This window comes from Orcinus orca, chromosome 1 (assembly GCF_937001465.1).
Source record: "Orcinus orca chromosome 1, mOrcOrc1.1, whole genome shotgun sequence".
In the NCBI taxonomy this organism is placed as follows: Eukaryota; Metazoa; Chordata; class Mammalia; order Artiodactyla; family Delphinidae; genus Orcinus; species Orcinus orca.
The window spans coordinates 47,831,017-47,854,689 of NC_064559.1; the positions used below are offsets into that span (position 1 = coordinate 47,831,017).

Sequence of the window (23,673 nt, forward strand, 5' to 3'; positions counted from 1 at the left end):
AGTTTTCAAACTCATTGTCGAAGACAGCTCCTACAATGGTGTGCCGGAACCGATCGTGCTGGCTTTGGAGAGCTGATTGTTAAATTTTTAGATTTGTGTGAGCCAGATGACATCATGCTGATAGCTGGAAAAAATCAGCCATGGGAGGAATATGTTCTCCACAGACATCTAGGGAGATCTGACCGCAATCTGATGTTCTTTAGTTCATGGGAGGCGATAGACTTTCTGATTCAGTATCACTGGCAATCAACAGAGTTGGCTGAGAAGTGTCTGTACGGAGCAGACCTCGGCTAATCGCTGACGAGTAATGGAAAGGGTAGGTGGGTGCGTGACCCCTGCCTCCTGGAGACTTGCAATGTACAAGAGAAGACGTTTCCTTCTGAAAAGTAGCTATCACATGAGAATGAAACTGTGAATAGCATTGGTAGGTATAACTGCACCTTGGAGACATAAACCATAATACTAAGGAACTGATTAGTGATAATATCTGTAAATCTTCAAAACTGAGCATGAGGGAAGTGAAATAAACTGAAGCAAAATACAGGTGTGCCTTACATTCTACAATAAACCGGTGCCTAACAAATTATACAGCGACGTGATTTTCAAAGTTTAACCTGTCCTTCATAGGCATAGGGGAAGATGCCCTACAGAGAGGAACTTTTTTTAAGCAAATAATCATTCTAAGTGATGCAAACAATCACCAGGCGATGTCTCTGAATTTGAAGTGTGAATTGTTTTATATCAGATTTTCCTAAATTGAAATCATCAGACGTGTGAAAATTAAAGAAAAGGGGCAAAAAAGAGAGAACCGAACCTCTAAATGATGATATTGTGCTTATTAAGTCACATGTTTGCTATTTCTTCACCTGGCCTGTCAAAAGTTAAACCACTGGAAGGAAATTAGCAGGCAAGATTGCCTTCTGTAAGACCAAAGCCAAGGCCATCACTTTTAGGAGGGGCTTAGAATAGCTTAATGTCATCACAGCTAACTGCTAGCAGGAGTTAATATTAAGACTCCAGCATATGCGGTGGATGACTTGATTTCTTTATTTAATTTTTGAAAGATACTTTTACTTTACCAAGGAAAGGGTTCTGGTTCAGTCAAAATACCAAATGTTTCTTTAGGCCTCTTAGGCCTGTTGACTGAGATCATGGCCTTACAATCATTCTTTATCACACTGTATGTAGTTTTAGCATATGCCTAATAGTATCCATCTGTCTTCCAGGAGCTTCAGTTAACTTTAACTAGAAACAACAAATGAAGAATATATATGGTTTCAAAGTCTAATTATGTTTTTAATTACTTGGTACAGTGTTGTCCTAAGTGTGTGCTGTAAAACAAACACTAGTTCCAAAACAAAAGGTCCTGCAGTCAAGTTTGGAAACTATAGAGTTAAACGAAGTCCAGTATACTTCTTTGTTGTAGAATTTCTTAAAGTTTTTAACATGTTAACATGGTATGAAACTCCAAAAGAAGGATATGGTATATGACATTTTCTAATGGATTTCCCTTTAGTCTCACAGCATCTTGCAGAACATCAGAATGAGCATACTTTGGAAAGTGTTAGCTTAGTAAGTCACTGTGACGCATTTTAAACTTAATTCACATATGCCACTTTTTACTTAAAAAAAAGAAAAATCAAGACACTATAAAATAAAATGTTAATTTTTATCTTCGAACATCTATGTTCCAAACTTACGGTTACCAAGTGGGAAAGAGGGGGATGGGATGACTGGGAGATTGGGACTGACATACATACACTACCATGTACAAAATAGATAACTAATGAGAACCTACTATATAGCACAGGGAACTCTACTCAGTGCTCTGTGGTGACCTAAATGGGAAGGAAATCTAAAAACAGGTGTATATATGTATACGTATGACTGATTCGCTTTGCTGTACAGCAAGAAACTAACACAACCTTGTAAAGAAACTACACTCCAATAAAAATTAATGTAAAAAAAAAATCTATGTTCCTTTGATCTCTTTCTTACTACCCAAATTTAGGGATATTTTGTGTTTTTTACTTTGTCACCTCAAAAGATCTGGCCAACATAATGATCAGTCTGATAATATTAAAAAGTAGTAGTTAAAAAATATACCTCAATTTCAAATGTTAACAACAACAAAAGGAATGGCTTCTCAGTTTCTACAGATATTCAAGCTCTAACCCTAAATCAAGTTTCCTTACCTTGTGACAATGTCAGGGTTCCCTCACCAATTTCATAATTTGATGATTCTTATTTTACTCACAATGCAAATTTCACTTTAAATCTTTTCTTATTAGAAGTAATAACTATTTAAAAGAAGTGATTTTTCCCTAAGTAGTGATGTCGCCAAAAAATTCAAACACAGAGAAAAATGCTTGTCAAAGACCCTGATGAAGTGGGTCCCTTTTCCTGCCAGAAAGCAGATTTGGCAGGAAGCCAAGTTTTCCCTTGGAAATGGAATCATGTTACTCATTAACCCAGTTGCCTCCCTTCACTCCTCCTTTTACTCTGAAAAAAATCTCAGTATGCATGCTTGATCCCCATAAGTCCCTTTAATGGTTTCTGTTCCTCAGTGTTTTTATCTGTACATTAGGAAGAACCATGATTGAGCTCACAGAATGGCTAATAGAATATTCTGCAATATTTAGATTTTAAAAATCATTCTCTCATTGCAACAGGTGAGCATCAATGGCAATATCATAAAATGAAGTACAGGAATTGCTCTGATGCCTAAAGTCATTCTCACAAAAATTAACAATGCAATTTAAGATGGCAGAGCACTTGCTTACTCTCATTTTCTGCACATTTGCTAAGTACCCTAACATCTCTTTGCTATAGCAGGGGGAAGGCCAGATTTTAGAAGATGAGTTTTAATTTACCAACATTCAGATAAAGTACATTTTTATGAAATAAAAATTCTGTAATTATCTGCTTGTTACTGGAATTGAAATAAAATTATACAAAAGTGAAACACACAAAAATACACCACGCCTATGGTTAGAATGGAGAAGCTAAAATTGTAGTTTCATTTTTGCAGCAAAATATTCAATAGCTACATGACCCTTAAGAGACTTTAGGGTCTGTTTTTGTTTGTAATATCTCAATACCTTTAAATTCTAGTTTAAAAGAATAGTTGGGAGAGGCGGCGGGGAGAGCCTTGGCAGACAAGTGTTTAAAAACCCAGACTTAGAGAGCAAGACATGGAGAGCTGAGCATGCCCTCTGGGTTAGCACGCTAACAGGAAACAGCTCAATCTGGATTTAATCAGAGACCATCGCTTTACTGACAAGATCATGATACTGAGGTCACAAGAATGTTTCATAATTGTTTTTTTGGCCAATCCTTCTGCCATTAGAATTCAGCTTTTCCTAAGAGAACATGCCTGACTCCTATGGGGTAAATATCTAAAACCCTGCCCAACTGTCCTAGCCATGGAATTTCCATAATTACCAATTTTGACATAAGGGGAACAAGAGAAAGAGAATGTGAGAGATGAAATGTGCCATGTTTCAACCGTGTTTCCAGTCATTGAGAAATATACTCTTTCGCATTCTAAAATGTAAACTGTTCACAACTTGGGTGTTTCTAATTTTAAAAAAATTGTCTTCAATCAATATAATCCTTTAGTCATCTGATACTTTAACAGGGAACGTGTTAAGTAAACAACCTCATTAGACTGGAGACAGTATGAAGTCCTTCTCCAAGCCATGCTTAATCTTCAGTACATCAGTTCTCAGGCAGCCTGGCTTGAGCAGAAACGTAAATAGTGAGCACTCTTCCAGTCACACATAACTCCCTAAGAAAATCTAAATCCCAGAGCCAAGGTTTTACAGAACTTTAAGAATAGCACATTGCTCTCTGTACGCTCATCCCAGAACACCAAGGGTCCATTTTGTAACATCTATTCAAATGCTCTGTAACCACCACCCAGAAACAATAAGAAACCACCACAGTATAGGAAATGCTGTGAGATGACTCACAAACTGATCATTTGTCCATATTGCCCAAATACGTATAGATTAAACGTCCTTGCCATGCAAAGAAAAAATATGTGTATGTAATGGCACAAAGCAGAACGTTATGGAGAGCCCAGTGCATCTGAGTATAGAGATCTATTTACACATGGGACGTTCAGAGACGTAAGGCATAGTCTATACGAAACTTAAGGCATGTGATGTCAAGCTCAGTGTGAGCTTTTGCATCGTGTGAACTTCTACTCTGGGTGTCAACTAACTTCTTTTGCTAGGTTAGGGCTGCTAGGATGCCCAGCTAAATTTTAATTTCAGAAAAATAATAACTGAGTAATTTGGGAGCGTAAGTATGTCTCATGCAGTATCTAGGACCTACTCATACTGAAAAATGATTTGTTGTTTATCTGAATTTCCGAATGAACCTGGCATCCTGTATTTTTATTTCCTAAGTCTGGCAATTCGCTGCTAAGTGCATACAAAGGGTACGGAACGGATCTCTCATTTATTCATCTACTTATTCAGGCACACATTAACCAAACGGTACTATGTGCCAGGCACTGTGCGAGATGGTAGAGATACAAAGGTAAACAGCATGCAGTTCAGACACCCAGGATGTTCAGTCTGAAGGAGGAAACAGACACAAAGAAACCATTATAATGCAATATGAGTAAAATGGTGGACAGATAGGCAGATACCATGGAAGAACCAGGAGCGACTCTACATAGAGGCAGCATCTGAAAGTGACTGGAAAGATAAGGATACCACCCACATGAAAGAAAACTGAGAAAGAGAAGCCAGATTCTTGTGAGGCAGAGGCACTGAATTCCACTTTAGTCATGTAAAACTTGGGAACTCCCTGGCGGTCCAGTGGTTAGGACTCTGCACTTCCACTGCAGGGGGCACTGGTTCGAACCCAGGTCGGGAAACTAAGATCCCACATGTCGCACAGCATGGCCAAAAAAAGGGGGAAAAAAAGAAAAGTAAAATGTGAAGTATCTTTGGGATTTTCCAATGGTACCGTCCAACAGGCAGTCAGAATCCAAAAGCTGGGGGATAGGTCTAAGATGGAAATATACAGAAGTCACATCAACTAAAACAGCTTCACCCTCCAGGCAGAGTGAACAGAAAAAAAGGACTAGAGGGCAGAGGATGGCATCTAGAAGAATACCCAAATTAAGAGGGTTCCAAGAGCAAAGATGTCAAGCACCAGAAGAAGCACCTGCACATATGGCCAATTTGCACTCATCTGATCTGTGGTAGCACTTCTGGACAGAGAATCCAGGAGTGATCTTCACTGCCAGGTTCATATAGATGCCAACATACGCACCTTCCACCTAATTACACAAACATACCGAGGTCTAGCCAGCAGCATGCTGGAGCCAGCCCGTCCCGCTTGCAAGAGCTGATTGTAGACATTCCTCAATCCTATGTTCCATGACATCATGTTGGTATTGTGAATCTGGTCATGGTGGAAATATCTACACCATGGAAATTGGCAAACTGGCTACAAATCGGGGCTTTGGGTCTGGAGAGTTGATTTATCAGCACACCACTGCCTAGAAGTCCCCCTCAGATTATGCCAATGGCAAATTCAGGAGAGACTTCATTCTGGTAGAACATTTTTCTCTTTCTGTGTCCACTCCAGTTAAGGCATGTGTGTTGTCACCATGACCTTTGACCTCACAGAAGATAGAAAATTATGCCTCTGAACTAAGAAAAAAGGAGAAGAGGTAGAGGAGCATGTGCCTGACAAATTAACGTGCTCTTAAAAAGATTACAAGATCCCCAAGAGCTGACTTTGCTTGAAGCCACACACGTTAGAATGTGGTCAGATTTCTACGATGAGTACGCTTCATCCTCAGGAAAATGCTAAGAGAGCTGTAATAACAAACAAGGGCCAGTGTTTTGTCAGACAGAAATCCCAGTCCCTTCCACCATCCTGTCTCAGCAGAGTTTCCTAGATCATCCCAAAGAGTCCAGGAACTCTCCAAGGGGAAACAGGAAGCTGTGTTTTCCATCTCCTAAAAAATGGTCATCCTCCTGGCTGTGAATCTGTTCTGCCCGGTGTTAACCCATAACAGACTGGATCTTCTCTCACACAAACCCCTACTGCTGGCATTCTGGTCCTCCTCCTTTAAGGATTTAAGGAGTCTCTAAGGAGGCAGATTCAAAAATTAAGCGGATTTAAGGGAGTTTGCTGACTCTGTTTTTCAAATAAAATAATTTCACTTTTATATGCTACTCTGCTGCTTGAAACTCAGAACGCTAATGATTAAGATGATTAAACGGCTTCCCTTTCCATCTCTGAGGCCAATTTACTATGGTACCTAGGGCAATAACTTAAAGTTTCAATGTCTCAGTCATTGGCTTAGCAAAATGAAGAAATCACATGCTATTTTGAGAAGTTCAAGGATTTACAAATATGGGGGGAGGGAGGTTTGAACTAAAATAGTCACCGCTGCACGTGCCAAATTACATCACAAATTGTCACACAGGGTTTTTAGTGTCCAGAGAGAACTTGCAAAATTCACAGCTCGCTCCTGTCTCACACATTCAGACCTCAAATGCCCAAGGTCTTGCTATGCTGAGGTCATAGGTTAACAGGCGCCCTGGCTTTCTGGAACTCATTCTGTTTTTGTGCAACCGAGCCAACCTCTGTCTGAAAAGGTCAACAGGGAGTAGTGAGCTTCTGTGGGACCTAATATTCTCTGTGAATGAAGCCTGCTTTGAATGGAAAGGCTTCCTCACAGCCCAGCAACTTTCCCAGCCCTCCATAAATCCCACCGACGGTTCCACGGGGCTTCATCTCCTGTTGAGATGTAAAGTGTTCCTTCACCAGGCTTTGCGGGAGCAGAGGGTGGCAGTTGCCTGATGTTTCCTAACTGAATCATCAGCTTGATTCTTCTTCTGCACACCACATTAAGGAATCTCTTATCCTCCCCACTTTCCTATGGGATAAATTCAGTTTTAAGCAAAGTAAACATTCAGTTCCCACTATTATTATCACCTATTACGATACAAGCATAAAAATCAAGCCCCATTATCAAAACGCCAGCAAAATCATTATTCCCCTGGGTTTCAGAATTTGAGGAATGACTATCCAGCTTCCTCCTTTTCTGCTCCAAAAATGAATCTTTCAAGCCTATGTGAGCTTATGAATTCAAATGTACAGTTGCACTTTACAGTTCCCACAAAGCTCTGGGACACAGAGTCCCTGGCAAGCACTTTTCCCTCAGCGCTGCATTTGGCACAGGTAGTATTCTGAGATCATGCACGGGCTTGTAGAACTGGCTACCTACAGAGTGACAGGGTATCTTTCAAGCATCCTACCAGGTGATCCAATCTACGGCAAAGTATGAAGACTGATTTAGTTTATCTTGACCTCTCTCTGAAAGATACACCGAAGTAAACTGACTTTTTTAAAAACAGGTTTTCCTATTCATAAGCTGCAAATTAATTCTAAGAGAATCATCCTTATGCCCTGAATAAAAAGGAAGAGAGGGTTAACAGATATTTATTGAGCCTTTATGGGTTAGATGCTGAATCCTTGTAACAATCCTTGGGTATAGGAATTACTCTTACTTGACTTGAGGACACTGAGGTTTGGAGAAGTGAGCTGTCTCACCCAGTTAGCCAGCCAATTAGCATAACTGACAGAGTCAGAATATAAAACTAGCCCTGTCTTTCTACTACAGCGTGTTGCATTAAAACGCAAAGTGAGGGCTTCCCTGGTGGCGCAGTGGTTGAGGGTCCGCCTGTCGATGCAGGGGACGCGGGTTCATGCCCCGGTCCGGGAAGATCCCACATGCCGCGGAGCGGCTGGGCCCGTGAGCCATGGCCGCTGAGCCTGCGCGTCCGGAGCCTGTGCTCCGCAACGGGAGAGGCCACAACAGTGAGAGGCCCGCGTACCGCAAAAAAAATAAAATAAAATAAAACGCAAAGTGACACAGTATTGGGTATTCAGTCTCCTTATTTGTACACCTAAGACTAGAATCTCCATACTTCACAGCACTGTTGTAAGAAAGAGATAAAATTAGATAATAGATCTGAAAGCATGTTGAACAGTTACAAGAACTATTCAGGATTCTACAGGTAAAAGAAAATATTGTATGTCATACTAAAATCCCTCTCTTTTCATTTTCTTTCCCCTACCCCAATTACTTTCACCAAAATTAGGTCTTATGACAGCAAATATTCTCTGGCATTATCCCTCTTACTTCCTGACATTGACTGAGATCTTTAACACCTAAAGATTTTTTTAAAAAATACTGTTTTTGTGTTAAACACCCTCTTTGGAGGAAAATGAAACTTCCCCTTCATTATTGTGGTTTCTTAAATGGGTAAATTAAGTCCAAGAAAGATGAATGACTTCGCTCAAGGGCTCCAAAAGATGCCAGGAGAACAAGGTCAGTAAGTTGCATGAGAAGTTACTGGATAACACAGTGTAGGATCCCTGGGGGTTGCAGGGGCACTCATTAATAATCTAATTTCCCGATTATTAATTAGTTTTCCTACCTGCTAGGTTTATAAATCTCTCTAGTCATGAGACAATTGCCTTATATTTTTAGAAAGAAAGGAAAATGAAAGCAAAATGACAATATGATTGGTTATGTGATATAGCCAGACAAAGTGGCGCTGACACTTAATAAAAATGGATAGAGGAGAGGGCAGAGGATAGAGAGAATTGATACCTGGCAAAAACACAGATCCAATTTCCCCAAGCAAACAGAAACTTTTGAAAAGAGAACCATGTTGTCCACTAGACTTTAATGTGTCAAAAATATATGTAAAAAAGTAGGCATGTCAGTTGTAAAGAAAATATTTATCTTCCTAATAACATGCTCATCATTCCCATGGCTCATGACCCACTCTTGATGTCAGTTAGGAAAAAGAGTATTAAAAGAGCTCCCATTATGCAAAGAATCCCAATGAGGGGCTGAGGGAATCTACAAAAGCAATGAAAGATTATACTCTAAAAACTTAACAGTAGAGGTTATATGAATGTGAATTTTTTCATTTAATGGGATGGAAGGAACGAGGTGTAGAGCTTAACATCAGTGAATATTTAATAAATTAAATAAATGCCAGGTAAATAAGCAGCGGCCTTACAGAGAGAATTTCAGCACTGATGGGGATAAAGGTCTCTTGCAACCCTGAGCTTCCACTTCCATGCCTTCATAAGGAAGGCATGGAACTAGATTCTTTTTCTAGTTCCAGGTCAATTAATCTTCAAATACTTGTTAGTGCCCTCTGTTTGTCTCAGCAGTGAGCTAGAATAACTCTTTCTAATTTAATTGCTTTTGTTATTTCCTAAATACACTTGAGAGGATCCATTCATTCAACATCTATTTGTTGAGTTCCTACTCATGTGACTGCTGAAAGCCAAGGTAACAACAGAGAACCCAACAAGATGTTGACTTGCACAGAAAAGTCCCCTTCCTCTACAACTAAAGGAGAAGAAAGCAGATGGATGAACCGTCATGACTGGATCTGGGCTTGGTCTTATGAAGCCCATTCCCTAGAGTCAGAGTCTTCAAATTACCCAGTCCTGAGAGTTTAAAGCTACTCCGCAAGGAATACCACAGAGAGATATGGCTGATTTTACCATGACACGCAAATAGATAGAAGCTATGACTATAAAGAGAGCGACTCTTTCTAATCAATGCTATATAACTGTAAATAGTAATTGGAGATGGAACCACTGGCCAAATTAAATATATACAGTCCTCAGCCATAGCTTCTCTGTGACACCTCCAGCCATGCTCTGGTAACAGACCAATGGACTGCGTCATTCATTTCTATAGATCGAATCAGTTTTATTTTTAACCAAAGGCACTACTCAACTTCATAAAGACCGTATGTGCAGAAAAGCTTCTAAAGTTTTAGTTATAGTCGTTTGAGTTTCTGAATATAAGATATTTTAAGATCTTTTTGGTAAAAGATGTCACTAAAAACAATGTACATCTTGGAATTTGTCTGTTTCCTTGAACACACTAAGCAGTTTTCAGGAGGATCACTTGAGATGCTGGGTAAAATCAGATTCCTGAGTCCATATTCCAGAGATTCTGATCAGTAGACCTAAAAAAAGCCAAGGGATCTGCATTTTAGCCAGCATCCCAGATAATTTTAAATGCAGAAGATCTACTGATTACCCTTTGAGAAATACTGTGTTTGACAATGCAAAAACCAAAGATGAGTAAGGTTTACTGATGGGATAAAGGAGTTGATTAACCAATATAAAGCTTAGACAAAGTCGTGTGGCCTCTCTTAGTCTTAGTTTCCTCATTTGTAAAGTGGGAACAGTTTTACCTTTACCTTCCTTTACTCACCTTGATGTTGCATGGATGATTCCCAAAAAATGTGGGATAAGCTTTGAACCGCTTGAGATAAAAGAACTACATAGTAAACTAAGGTATTATTGACACTTATTCAATGGCCTGAGATGCTTTCAAGCAAACCAAGTGATCTTCCTTATGTGTTTATCTTATGAAATTCAATGGGTTTTCCCACAAGAAGGGAAGGTATTACATGGGTCTACAGAGTTTACTTCTGCCCTCATTACTCCTCCACCTGGTTGTCGATCCCATGGAAATGCTTCCTGCAGAACTGGCACCGTGGATTCCTGCCTGGAACTGTCTGCCCCTTGTGCTTACAAACATCACCTTCTCAACAACAACAATCATTCTACAATAATTCTAAGCGCTTTCTATGTGTCCCGTAATAACCTTAGAGAGCAGATAAATTTCTTATCCCCATTTTACAGATATGTTACAGAAAAGTGAGGCCCAGAGAGGCTAAGTGACTTGTCCCAGGGCACACAGCTAAAAAGTGGCCAAAGCCAGGATTCAAGTCCAAGTGGTATGGACCCAGAGTCACACTTAACCAGAATTCTATTTCGTCTCCTTCAAGGGTCTCCTGTGATACTACAGGTGGGTCACTACTTCTTGGTCCTTCACTTATCATCAGTATGGAAACATTCCCAACCTCAAGCCTCTTTCCTTCTTAGTCTATACTCTCTTTCTGGCCATTCCATATATACTACGCACTGCCCCCACCCCCCGTTTCACCTAACACAAATATTATACTAATTCCCAAATCTTTAACTCCAGTTCTTACTTTCCTTCTAAATTCTAGACATGAATCTCCAATCACTACACATCCACCTGGATAATCCATAAGGAACTGTAACTCAACGTGTACAAAAAGAAACTCTCATTCTATTCCTCTAAAATCTCACCCCTTCTCTAGCTCTGACTTCGTTAATGGTCCAAGTCATAAACCTACAAATCATCTTTATTCCCGACTTATCTCCCCCTCACCTCCAAAATCCAACCTGTCCCATTCCCTAAATATCTCTCCATTCTATTCTTCTCCCCCATCCTCACTGTCTTACCCTAATTTAGACCTCATTTCTTAACTGGGTATGTATAACAAGCACTTAAATTGTTTCACTTGCCTCTAGTCTTGCTAAAATCATCTTTCTAAAGCACAAATCCTAGTTTCAGAATAAAGTCCAAGTACCTGCCAAAGCTAAACATGCCTATCCTATGACTCAGCAATTCCATTCCTAAAAGATACGAGTATTATGCCCACCGAAAGACAGGGACAGAAACATTTACAGCAGCTTCATTTATAATAGCCAAACACACTTTCCATAGTATGGTGTAAGCATTTGTTTACTGACAGGCATCCTCTGCTAGACCATAAAATTGTTAAAGGCAAAGTCTAGTCATGTGAATATTTATAGCTCCAGAAATTAGCCTATAACCACATCAATAAGTACTTCAAGAATATTAAATATGTTTTTAAGATAAAAATGAGGTTTTCATCTAACAAATCTAATGATTCTATGTTCCCTAAGTAACATTTTTCTTGATTCTTCTAAATTCAGTCAAATAAAAAAATATGTACATACACACAAGAAAAGTCTGTCCATATACAATAAAAGTATACAATGCTCGCTCATCACCTCTGAGTTGGACTGCTAAGGTAAATACCCTTTCAAATTGTTTTTACGGCATCCCTAGTAATCTTTTAAAGACACAAATCAGATCATGTCACTCCCCTGCTTAAAGCCTCTCGCTGGCTTCCCACGACACTTGGAATAATACGCAGACTCTACCGTGGCCCACAGGCCCTTTCTGCCTACCTCCCTGACTCCACCACCAAAATCATCTCCCTCTCCCTCTGAGCCCCAGCCATACCAGTCTTCTTTCGCTTCTTCAAACCCAGCAAGCTCATTCACACCTAAGGATTTTTTTGTGTTTGTTCCTTCTGCCTGACACGCTGCTCAGCCTGATTTTCTCCTGGTGGGTCCTTCCCCTCATTCACTGCTTTTGATCAAGTGGTATCTCCTCAGATACACCACCTGGACCATCCCTCCGGTGTCCCACTACCCATCTTCCCCAGCCAGGCCAGATCATGTCATCTAGGTTAACTGCCTTATAGCCCTGACTTGTTTGCATGTTTGCCGTCTGTAAATTCTGCAACAGCAGAGCTCTTATCTATCTTGTTCACTACTATATCCCTGGGGTATAGAATAATGTCTAACACACAACAAGTGCTCAGTAGATGTTTGTTGTAATGAGTGAAAAACAATGTTGTAATTAAATGGCAAATCATTTAAAAATCTGAATGAAAGGCTGATTATACTCCATAGATCTATTGAAGAATGCCAAACTCTCCTTGGAACTAAAAAATCTTAGGTAAACAAAGTTAACTGTTTCTATCTCTTCACAGCAGTTGAGAACTACAGTGAATTCTCAAAATGACTATTTGGAGCTTTTTTTGAGTCTCCATTAATTCCATACTTGGTTATCATGATTATAAAAATTACTGAAGGGCTTCCCTGGTGGCGCAGTGGTTGAGAGTCCGCCTGCCGATGCAGGGCACACGGGTTCGTGCCCCGGTCTGGGAGGATCCCACATGCCGCAGAGCGGCTGGGCCCGTGAGCCACGGCCGCAAAGCCTGCACGCCCGGAGCCTGTGCTCCGCAACGGGAGAGGCCACAACAGTGAGAGGCCCACGTACAGCAAAAAAAAAATTACTGAAGTCATGGGGGTTTTTTCCTCCAGAATTCATCAAGATCGAGTCCCTGAATCAAACTACACATCACAAGGATCTCTCGTTCTCTGAGGCTGACACTGTCCTCACTGTTCTGTCAGATGTAAATGCCACTGAACCAATTTCTTGCTTTGAAAACAAAGAGTGGGCATATGCTCTTGTTTTGACTTCTTGCAGCTCCAACTGGGAGTATCTGAGGAAATGAATACACAAGCTAATCAACCAGCTACATAATGTAAGTGTAAATACACTACAAGTTTACTTATGAGGTGTTGGACTACCAAGAAGCTTCCAATACTTTCTGCATGAAAGACATGGTATAAAGTAAGTAAGGAGTTTATTTGAAGCCTTTTACCGTCCCCTTTCTTCTGTGCCAGGTTCTAAGCCTTGAACACTAAGAACGCTGTTTGAGGTCCCTGAATTTATAGTAAGTTTGTATTACTGAAACAAATAAGTGCTCTAACGTCGCATTATAGAATGTTAAGTAAGGGTGCTTTCCACCTTATAACAAGGCTAACTTGCTATCCCAGGCATTAAACCCTCTTCAGTGGAGGTCTAGAGGACTGCAGCTTTACCACAGATCCTACTTTCATTCATTCATTTATTCCGAAATATTTAGTGAGCTTTTACTGTGCTTAAGTTGCTATATTATAAGACACTGCAGATACAGAAGTGAACACAGACATGGTCTCTATCTGCATGAAGCCAACATTCAAGCAGAAAAGACAAATACTAAACAGATAATTTAACAATTAACTATCTAATGCCAAGAGAGATCACAGCTCTCCATAAAAAGGTGCTAAAAGAACATAAGGTAAAGGGATCAGACTGTGTCCTGGTGATCAGGGAAAGTTTCACCGAGGAAACAGAGATCAGAATAATCAGCAGGTGCTCACCAGGCAAAGGTTGAGAGAGAGAATATTTCAGGTGAAGGAACTGCATGCAAATGCCCTGAAGGAGGAAAGAAACCTGGCATCCCGGAGGATAAAGAGAAGCTGACGTGGCCAAAGGAGAGGGAGCCAGGGTAGGTAGGGTGGCAGGAGACAAGCTTAGCCAGGAGAAGAATGGGAAGCCACTAAAGGATTTTAAGCAGGGAGGTATACCATGATCAAATATAACATGGATCTACAAGAAGAATGAACTGCAGGAAATAAGAAAGGATTCAATTAAAAGACTACTAAAGAGTGCAAAGGTTTCTCAAAATGTGGAATGTGATCCACTTGCATCAGAATCTCCTGAGGTACTTGTCAAAAGCAGATTCATGGAGCCAACCTCCAACCTACAAAATGCAGGTCCCTGTAACTGGGAAATCAGCAGTTAGTCCTAGATTATTATAATAAACTTTAATGATTAAGAAGCACAGTAATAATGCCAGAGGAATTCCAATGATCATCAAATGAAATAAACCAGGATTGAAGTAAAATCCTCTGCTTTTACTTGGGCATGAGTTCCCTCTTCTAAAATTTTGGTGGTACCATGCTCCTCTCCAGCTCCCTTTCTCCCTTACCTATAGCAAGGGACCGATTTTATTCCTTCTCCATAGTCATCAACTGATATTAGTTTTATTCAGAGCAGAAGCATATACTTACTTTGACTTGTTCCTGACAGGAGCAGATCAGAGTAAATGAACGCATAAGTTAATCAGTGTTACTATACAAGTCCATCTCTGACTAGAAAAGCTCAGACTGGGAATAATGTTATCTTGCGTTTGTGTGGCCCTAATATTCAAAGCTCTTGTATATACACAATCTCATTTGATTCTCACAATAATCCCAATTTATAGACGAGGACACTGAAGGCTCAAGGGGCTAAGTAACTGACCCAGTCACATTCCTAGAAATTGACAGAGGCCAGAGTCCAGCCCGGACCCTTCAGACTCCTAAGCCACGTTCAAGGAGCAGTGCCACGTGGCTCCAGCAGGTCGGACCCCCAGGTGCTCATGGAAGGTCCCCCATGTACTGCCCTCTGCCCCTCATGCCACACACGTCAAATAGTGAGAGCCGACTGACTCCACGTCAGGTTCTGTGAATGAATCACCAACTCTCAGGTCCTATACTCAACAGCAAGTCAAAATTCCCTCTATGGGGTACTGGGAGGGAAAAGACGCCACCGTAGACAAATTACGACATAGCTGTTCCAAGTCGCCAAAACTACTTGAACATAAATATTTAGATATCGTATTAACACGACAGAGGTCACGGGGCTCTGGGAAATTATAACTGTCTTAATCAAACAAAACATAAACTTCTCTTGTCAAACAGGTGTAATGGTCATGTTGCCAGTAGTAATTGTATGTTTGGATTTTCAAAAATGCATTCTCCTCTCCCATTTAAAAGAAAAAAAAAAGCTGCAACATTTCCCTTTCCAGGAATGTGATTTAACTTAATAGCTAAGCTAATTATCACTAGCTGCTTATTTGGTGCAAACAAAGAAAGCACTGTCTCTGCAAGTGGGCACAATGGTTCTGAATGTGAGATGGATTTAAGTATCTGGTTGTGAGCGACCATTACGTTATGTAACGAACGGAGCTGCATGAATACCTATTACATAACTCCATACTGCCTGGGCACGCAAATTAAAGTGGGGGGACCTTCCCATCACATGAAAAAGCTCTCCTGAGTCACTTCTATAACTTGTAAGGTTAAGAAACTTAAATTATACTGAGCCAGGGAAATTGTATACACAGCTGTTGTGTCCAAAATAAACCATGAAAGAGGGGAATAAGAAAAAAAAAGGTTTCTGTAGGGACTAGAAGGTAACTGTCCTGGAAGAGGCAGAAGGTGGCCAGGCTGGAACTGAACTGAAGAGCTATGCTTTGTAGCTCTAACTGGGGAGAAATGTAGCATTTTTCAAATATACTTATGTAATCTGATGGACACCTAGCACTTAGTTGGAAGCACATAAAGTCGTCCCTCGGTAGGTATCTGCGGGTGATTGGTTCCAGGACCCTTGAGAATGACAAAGTCCACAGATGCTCAAGTCCCTTACATAAGATGGTGCAGTACTGTCACACAACCCACACACATCCCCATATACTTTAAATCATCTCTAGATTACATATAATAGCTAATACAACGTAAATACTGCTTAAATAGTTGTAATAACAATGTAAATGCTATGTAGATAGTTGCCGAAGTGGCAAATTCAAGTTTTGCTTTTGGGAACTTTCTGAAGTTTTTTTTCCCGAGTATTTTCTAGCCACAGTTGCATCTGCAGGTGGGGAACCTGTGGATACAGGGGGCCAACTGTATTGATTCATTTTGTCAAAAAGGCACGAGAGGCACAAGATGTCACATAAGAAAGCAGTAGTCGGTGTGGAGGCAAAACCAGTGAGGGTTTCTAATTTATTCATTTGTAAGTTTAGCCACCACATACTTCTCTGTAGCTCCAGCATCTAACTACTTCCACACCTTCTGAGACTGGGAAGGAAGGAGGCAGTACCTTTAACATTTCCTTCCAGTAGCCCTGGAAGGAAGCTGTTCAGGGTGCAAACGAGGCCAAGGAAAAAATCAAAGTTTTAACAAACCAGTACAATTTAAATCACGTAACAGTGATCCTTCATGGGGAAATTTAATGTTCAACCTAGAAAGAGCTGTTTTCTCAGTGAGGAACCTTTTAAACAGCAACATTCTAAAAGTTTTATTAATTCGATGGAAATGTCTCTGTTCTTCTGCCTTCAGAAGTAGAGTATCCTGAGCATGATTTAAACCTTCATTCAGAGCTCCATGAGCCATCAGCGCTACAAGGGATTGTACATGTGTCCCCCAGAGACAATGACAGAGAGCAGTGCTTAGTCCAAAGCGAAATGATCCCATACGGTTCAATGCCTGCTATCTAATCATCATCACTTTCTCACATTCATTTATTCAACAAATAAATATTCATTGCGTCTTCTGTCTGCAAGGTACTGTTCTAGACTCTGGGGAAGAAAGGACCAAAACCCACGTCCTCTTGGAACTCACCTTCTAATGCAGGAGAGAAGCAATCAATCTGTCTGTCAATTACAAAACAAAAACAGTACCTTACACAGTAGTTAAGTGGCAAGGAGGGTGAAGCTGAAATGGAGGTCGGTGAGTTCCAGGCTGGGGGAGGGCTGCAATTTAAGTGAGTGGCTAAGAGTAGGCCTCACTGAGACAGTGACGTATGAACGCAGCCTTCCACTGGATGGTCCATGTCTGTTATTATGAGCATGTCTACCTCTAAAAGCCCCACTCTCTTCAAATTTGCCATATCCATTATGACTATACATAAATAACCAACTTTGTTATGTATTAGGAATTAACATGGTATATATTAAGAATGATGGCCTTTCCTACGGGGTGAGAGCTATTTGGGCTACTCAGAGAATTTTTTCAATAACTTTCAGTTTTTAAGTATGCTCTGGAAAGCTGAAATAACCCAAACTGAGAGAGTGTTACTCTGCTGTTTTCTAGAGTACGTAAGCCTCTAACTCCGGCGCCGCCGTCCCCTGCGCTAATGAACTAGCCTGCTTCTCCCCCTTACCGCTCCAGCTACGCTTCTCCTGACTCCTAGACCAGCTGCTCTCTGCCTTCTTGCCTCCTGAATATGATATCACCAAGGCCCTCACCCGTGTTCTATTTTCCGTATCGTCCATTCTTACTGCTTCACTCGTCGCTGAGTGAGCGATACCCAAATGTATTCCTCTAATCCCAAACCTCTTCTAACTGGAAAACTTCTCCAGGGTGCGATGTCTAAAATTAAAATGGCCATGGAACCCCCTTCCCATCAGCACCACAAAGAAGCTCTTCTTCCCGAAATCCCATTTCTGCCAATGGCATCACTATCCTCTCAGCTCAACTGCACCGAAAATCTTAGACTCATCTTTGACTCCGCACTGCGGTCACCAGGGAAACAGCTGCTGATGCTTTCTTCTAGGTTTTTATCTGCTCTGCTGATAGGAGGGAATGAAAACAATAATTTGAATATGTAGTTGTGATCACTAACAAAGAGTTACCGCTGCAGGATTTACAGGAACCTTGGGAGAAAGTGATTATGTTCTCCTACAGGTGTCAGACAGAATCCCAAACGTTAGGAAAACACTGTTTTTTAGGGATAAGTTGGGAGATTGGGATTAACATATTCACACTACTATATATAAAATAGATAACTAATAAGGACGTACTGTATAGCACAGGGAACTCTACTCTACTCTGTAATGACCTACATGGGAAAAGAATCTAAAAAAGAGTGGATATATGTGTATGTATAACTGCTTCTCTTTGCTATGCAGCGGAAAGTAACACAACACTGTAAATCAACTGTACTCCAATAAAAAATTTTTAAAACTAAAAAATAAAATTAGCATAAACCTTCTGTTACACGGAAGAGGATTCAAGAAAGGTAGGACAAATATTCCAAATACAAAATAAAAGTTTTAAGAAATCAAGGAGGTTGTACAGGTTTCCCAAATTATTTTTTAAATTTATTTCTTTTTGGCTGCATTGGGTCTTTGTTGCTGCACATGGGCTTTCACTAGCTGCAGCAAGTGGGAGCTACTCTTTGTTGCGGTGCGCGGGCTTCTCATTGCAGAGGCTTGTCTTGCTGCAGAGCACAGGCTCTAAGCACGAGGGCTTCAGTAGCTGTGGCATACGGGCTCAGTAGTTGTGGCTCGCGGGCTCTAGAGCACAGGCTCAGTAGTTGTGGCGCACGGGCTTAGCTGCTCCGCGGCATCTGGGATCTTCCTGGACCGGGGCTCAAACCTGTGTCCCCTGCATTGGCAGGCAGATTCTTAACCACTGCGCCTCCAGGGAAGCCCTCCCAAGTTATTAGCGACAGAAAGAAGGCCCCATAATTAAGGCTATATACTTAGGGTCTAAAAGCATGGTAACATGGAAGTTAACACAGTCATAACGAACTGAGTCTTATGAATATGTGAAGGTCAAGTTAAAGAGCTCTCTTCAGCTATATTAGGAGCAAAATGAGGAAAGGAGCTGCTCATTCCTGATAGGTGGGGTAATGTTAACTGATAAGAGAGAAAAGAGAACTACTTCACTCCCCTTAAGCTTCTATCTTCACTATCAAGGAAAATGATCTTCAAACTGGAAAAAGGGTAGGACCAGCATGATGAAGAGGAAACTAGAGCCCAAGATAGAGAAGGCAATATTAAGAAAGCTCTTAGCCCTTTAAGTGACTTCATGTCTCTGGAGCCAGAGAAATAGCTTGAAGGGCACTGAAAGAACCAGAAGATGTGATCATAATATTGATGAATGGAATCTTCACAGAAGCAGAGAATCATACGAGTGTCTGAAGCCTGGCAACAAGAAAACAGCGATTTTCAGACAGGAATTTAAGGTGGACTAGAAACAACGGACTGATTTGCCTACAAACTGCTTTCGCCAATATCCCAGATGGTTTGTAAGCAATGAACACTTGGAGCTAACATGAAATCACTGATAAAAAAAAAATCAGATTAAACTAACTTTCCATCCTATTCTGACCCTAGACAAGAAAAAAGGAGTACTACAGACATGACAGATGTCTCACACATTCAAAAAAACCATTCCACCAACTCTCTCCTTAGATCTTTTTTTTTTAACATCTTTATTGGAGTATAATTGCTTTACAATGGTGTGTTAGTTTCTGCTTTATAACAAAGTGAATCAGCTATACATATACATATATCCCCATATCCCCTCCCTCTTGCATCTCCTTCCCACCCTCCCTATCCCACCCTTCTAGGTGGTCACAAAGCACTGAGCTGATCTCCCTGTGCTATGTGGCTGCTTCCCACTAGCTATCAGTTTTACATTTGGTAGTGTATATATGTCCATGCCACTCTCTCACTTTGTCCCAGCTTATCCTTCCCCCTCCCCGTGTCCTCAAGTCCATTCTCTAGTAGGTCTGAGTCTTTATTCCTGTCCTGCCCCTAGGTTCTTCATGACCTTTTTTTCTTTTTTTTTTTAGATTGCGTATATATGTGTTAGCATACGGTATTTGTTTTTCTTCCTCTGACTTACTTCACTCTGTATGGTAGACTCTAGGTCCATCCACCTCACTACAAATAACTCAATTCCGTTTCTTTTTATGGCTGAGTAATATTCCATTGTATATATGTGCCACATCTTCTTTATCTTTATGGATCTGATAGAGCCCTAGGGGTTCAACGGTTGTAGAGTTGTATTCCAGTCAAATACAGTAAGTCCTCTACATACGAACCTTCAAGTTGCGAGCTTTCAAAGATGTGAACATCCAATCATGTAAGTTAGTTCACGTGGCTGGTGTACATTGTCACTTGTGTGCATCCTCTACAAGTGGTTGTACTTTTGTGTACTTTACTGCACATTACTGTATAGAGTACAGTAGTACAGTACCTTTATTTCAAGCCCAGGATGTCTGGAAGCAAGCATAAAAGCAGCGGTACATAGCCAATTGTGTTAGTTGGGTACCCAGGCTAACTTTGTTGGACTTATGAACAAATTGGACTACGAATGCGCTCTCCGAACTGAACTCGTTCGTATGTAGGGGACTCGCTGTAGTCAGGGAATGCTGAATGGTAAAGCAATGTCAACTAGTGAGTACGGCTAGGAGCAGGGAATGTCTCTAGTAATATAACAAAGAGTTTTGTCTTTGGCCATGTTGATTAAATCATTTTAACAAATGAAGCAGACAATTATATAGAACCTTATTAAACTGAATTGAAAGTTATATCTGGTACGTTGACTTATGGAATCAGAATTTTAGAAGACTTTTTTAAAACCAGGAATATTGGGCTTCCCTGGTGGCGCAGTGGTTGAGAGTCCGCCTGCCGATGCAGGGCACACGGGTTTGTGCCCCGGTCCGGGAAGATCCCACATGCCGCGGAGCGGCTGGGCCCGTGAGCCATGGCCGCTGAGCCTGCGCATCGGGAGCCTGTGCTCCGCAACGGGAGAGGCCACAGCAGTGAGAGGCCCGCGTACCGCAAAAAAAGAAACCCAAAAACAACAACAACAACAAAAACCAGGAATATTAGCTAAGACTAATAAAATTAAATTTAATAAAAATAAATATTTTCTACAACTAGACCTTTTTAAAATCAACTCTCCAAGTACAGGCTAAATGAGACTTAGTTTCATACAAATTAATATTACAAAAATTAAAAAGACCAAGGAATCTTAGGTAAACATGAGTCATGAGTGTAGTACATGTGTAAAGAGACCTAATTTAAGCTCCATACATGAACACTAATATTAAAAAGAATATAAAATTGCCAATATTCAACCATTTTTAACTTACTAATATGGCAATCTCATACGGTTCAACCTAATACGATTACATGTGAATCACAAGAGAAGTACAAAGTGCTACAGAACTCAGAAAAGGATAATTTACCACCATTTGGGAAACCGAAGTGGATTTGTGAAAGAAATGGCATGTGAGCTGGAATCTGGGTGATGGCTGGGATTTACACAGGAGATTAGGGGGAAGGGGGACATTTCAGACAGCGGCAACAGTTGGGGAAAAAGACCCTGGGACAGGAAAGTAGCGTAGTTAGGTTAAAGTGTGGAATATGTAAAAGTGAGACACAGGAAATAACACTAGAGAGGGAGAGACTGGAACTGAACTTTGGAGGCCCTCAAATCCACTGTAATAAAAGTGCTCAAAAATTCTATGAGCTGCCTACAGAGACCAAGAACAGTACTGGGCACATAGCAGGAGTCAAATTTGAATGAATAAGTGAATCAATGAAAGAAAGAGTGAATTATTTGTGATGGGTACAGAACAAGAAGAGGTCAACATAAACACAGCTCCTGCTTGCCAATCCACTACATCACCGACATCATAGTACTTTCCATCTACAAGGGATCTTGGAGATCATTTCGTCTGACTCCCTCAAAGATTCTGGGTAACTACCAACAGGACTGGAAATACTCAAGCAAAAGAGGCGAAAGGCTTCCTGGCCCTCTGCCAGTTCCTAGGGTAATCTGATTCACCACAGCAAAATCTCCAAAGAAGATTTCAGTTCAATAACTCCTAAATATTGTGTTTTGGACTCTTTACTGAAAATGAATGCCATCTAAGTCTACAAGTTTCGGAAACAAATGTTTGGTGGCTTTTGTGGGCAACTGTTTTTAAAACATCAAGCATGTCTAAGGTATAATTTTAAAGAATCTGGCTCCAGGAGAAAAAGCTGAGGCATTAGTCACATGTTTTACATTTCTTACTCTTGCCTGCCAGATTTTTTTTTTTTTAATTAAGAAAGGAAAAATGGGTCAGCCCAAAAGAATTTTTACAACTGTCAGAATAAACACAAGGCCCAAGCAACCCCATAAACTTCATTTTTGGAGGCTTATCTCCGCCTCTCTCTGTGGCTTTAAGTGTCCTTTGTTTAGAGCCCAGCCAAAGACACAGCCCTGGTGACTCCCCCTACATCTTGCATACTGTAAGGACATGTTTTCTTTCTGTCAAGAGGGAAGAGGACTGGTGTGAGCCTAGATGACAGTACAGCCTCTTCTGATTTCAACAGGACACGGTGGGTGGAGGATCTAAGGGTCAAAGAGAACCCTTGTCCAACCCAGCTTGACTCCAAGGTCCTTAAGAAACCACTCTCCTTCTTAGAAAGAATCACCACCCATGAGGCAATTTTGAAGACATCTTCAAGAAGCAACTCATCAGATAAAAGAAAGTCTCTCCTGGGCTTAAGGAACACTTTAGTGCTGAGCACACGTGTCCAGACTTCGGTCGCCAAAGCTATAACCATTCTTAGTCCACCCTTCACTCTGGGAGTCCCCTGAGGAGCTGCTGCTTTTAGGATGAGCACCAACGCTCAGGTTTACTTTCCTGCAGGGTCTGGTTTGGTTGAATTGTTCCAGAAGAGCTTCTACCAACCAGACCTAACATTTATATGGTGTTGCCGGTAGCAACCTGCCCTCTTACAAAGCAGACCAGGCCTCCTGGTGACGCGTTGATTAAGCTGGACCACACTAGAGCAGTGAGTTTCAAACTTCTTAACCATGATTTACAGTAAAAAGAAAAGATGCCTTTTACACATGACTCAGTACCTACTTGCACATATTTAAAACAAGTTTCACAACAATGTTATTCTAATATTTTTTATCTTTCTGTTCCAATTTTGAAATATTGATTTTTTAACCCACTAAATTGATTTCAGAGCCCACTCTTAAGCTATACCCTGCATTTTGAAAGGCAAGGCCCTGGAGCAATACTGTCCAATAGAAAGATACTGCCAGCCACAGTACGATATTTTAAAGTTTCTAGTAGCCACATTAAAAAAAAAGTAAATAGAAACAGGTGAAACTCATTTTGACAATATATTTTATTTAACCTGTTATATCAAAATATTATCATTTCAACATGTGACCGCTATAGAAAATGACTGAGCTATTTTACAGTATTTTATCATACGAAGTCTTCGAAATCTGGCGTGGACTTTGCACGCACAGAACGTTTCAATTCAGACTAGCCACATTTCAGGTGCTCCATAGGCACATGAGGCTAGTAGCTACCATACTGAACAGTGCAGCCCTCAGAGCTCTGGTCCCACATTCCCCAGAGCAGCAGGACCCACAAAGGTGCCCGACAGCAGAAGGGAGGGGAGCCATCCACCCCTGCTGAACTGCACTGCATATTTGCTCACACGTCCTCATCTCACACCATACTCTCAGGCTCCTACTGAAAGCTCACAGCCT

The 23,673-nt window shown here is 40.9% G+C and overlaps 1 protein-coding gene across 4 annotated transcripts in view; it reads right to left on the minus strand.

Moving 5' to 3' along the window:
- The window catches only part of RGL1 (ral guanine nucleotide dissociation stimulator like 1), a 278,601-nt gene that overhangs the window by 94,593 nt on the left and 160,335 nt on the right, over positions 1-23,673 (minus strand). The gene's annotated exons all lie outside the window — the stretch shown is intronic.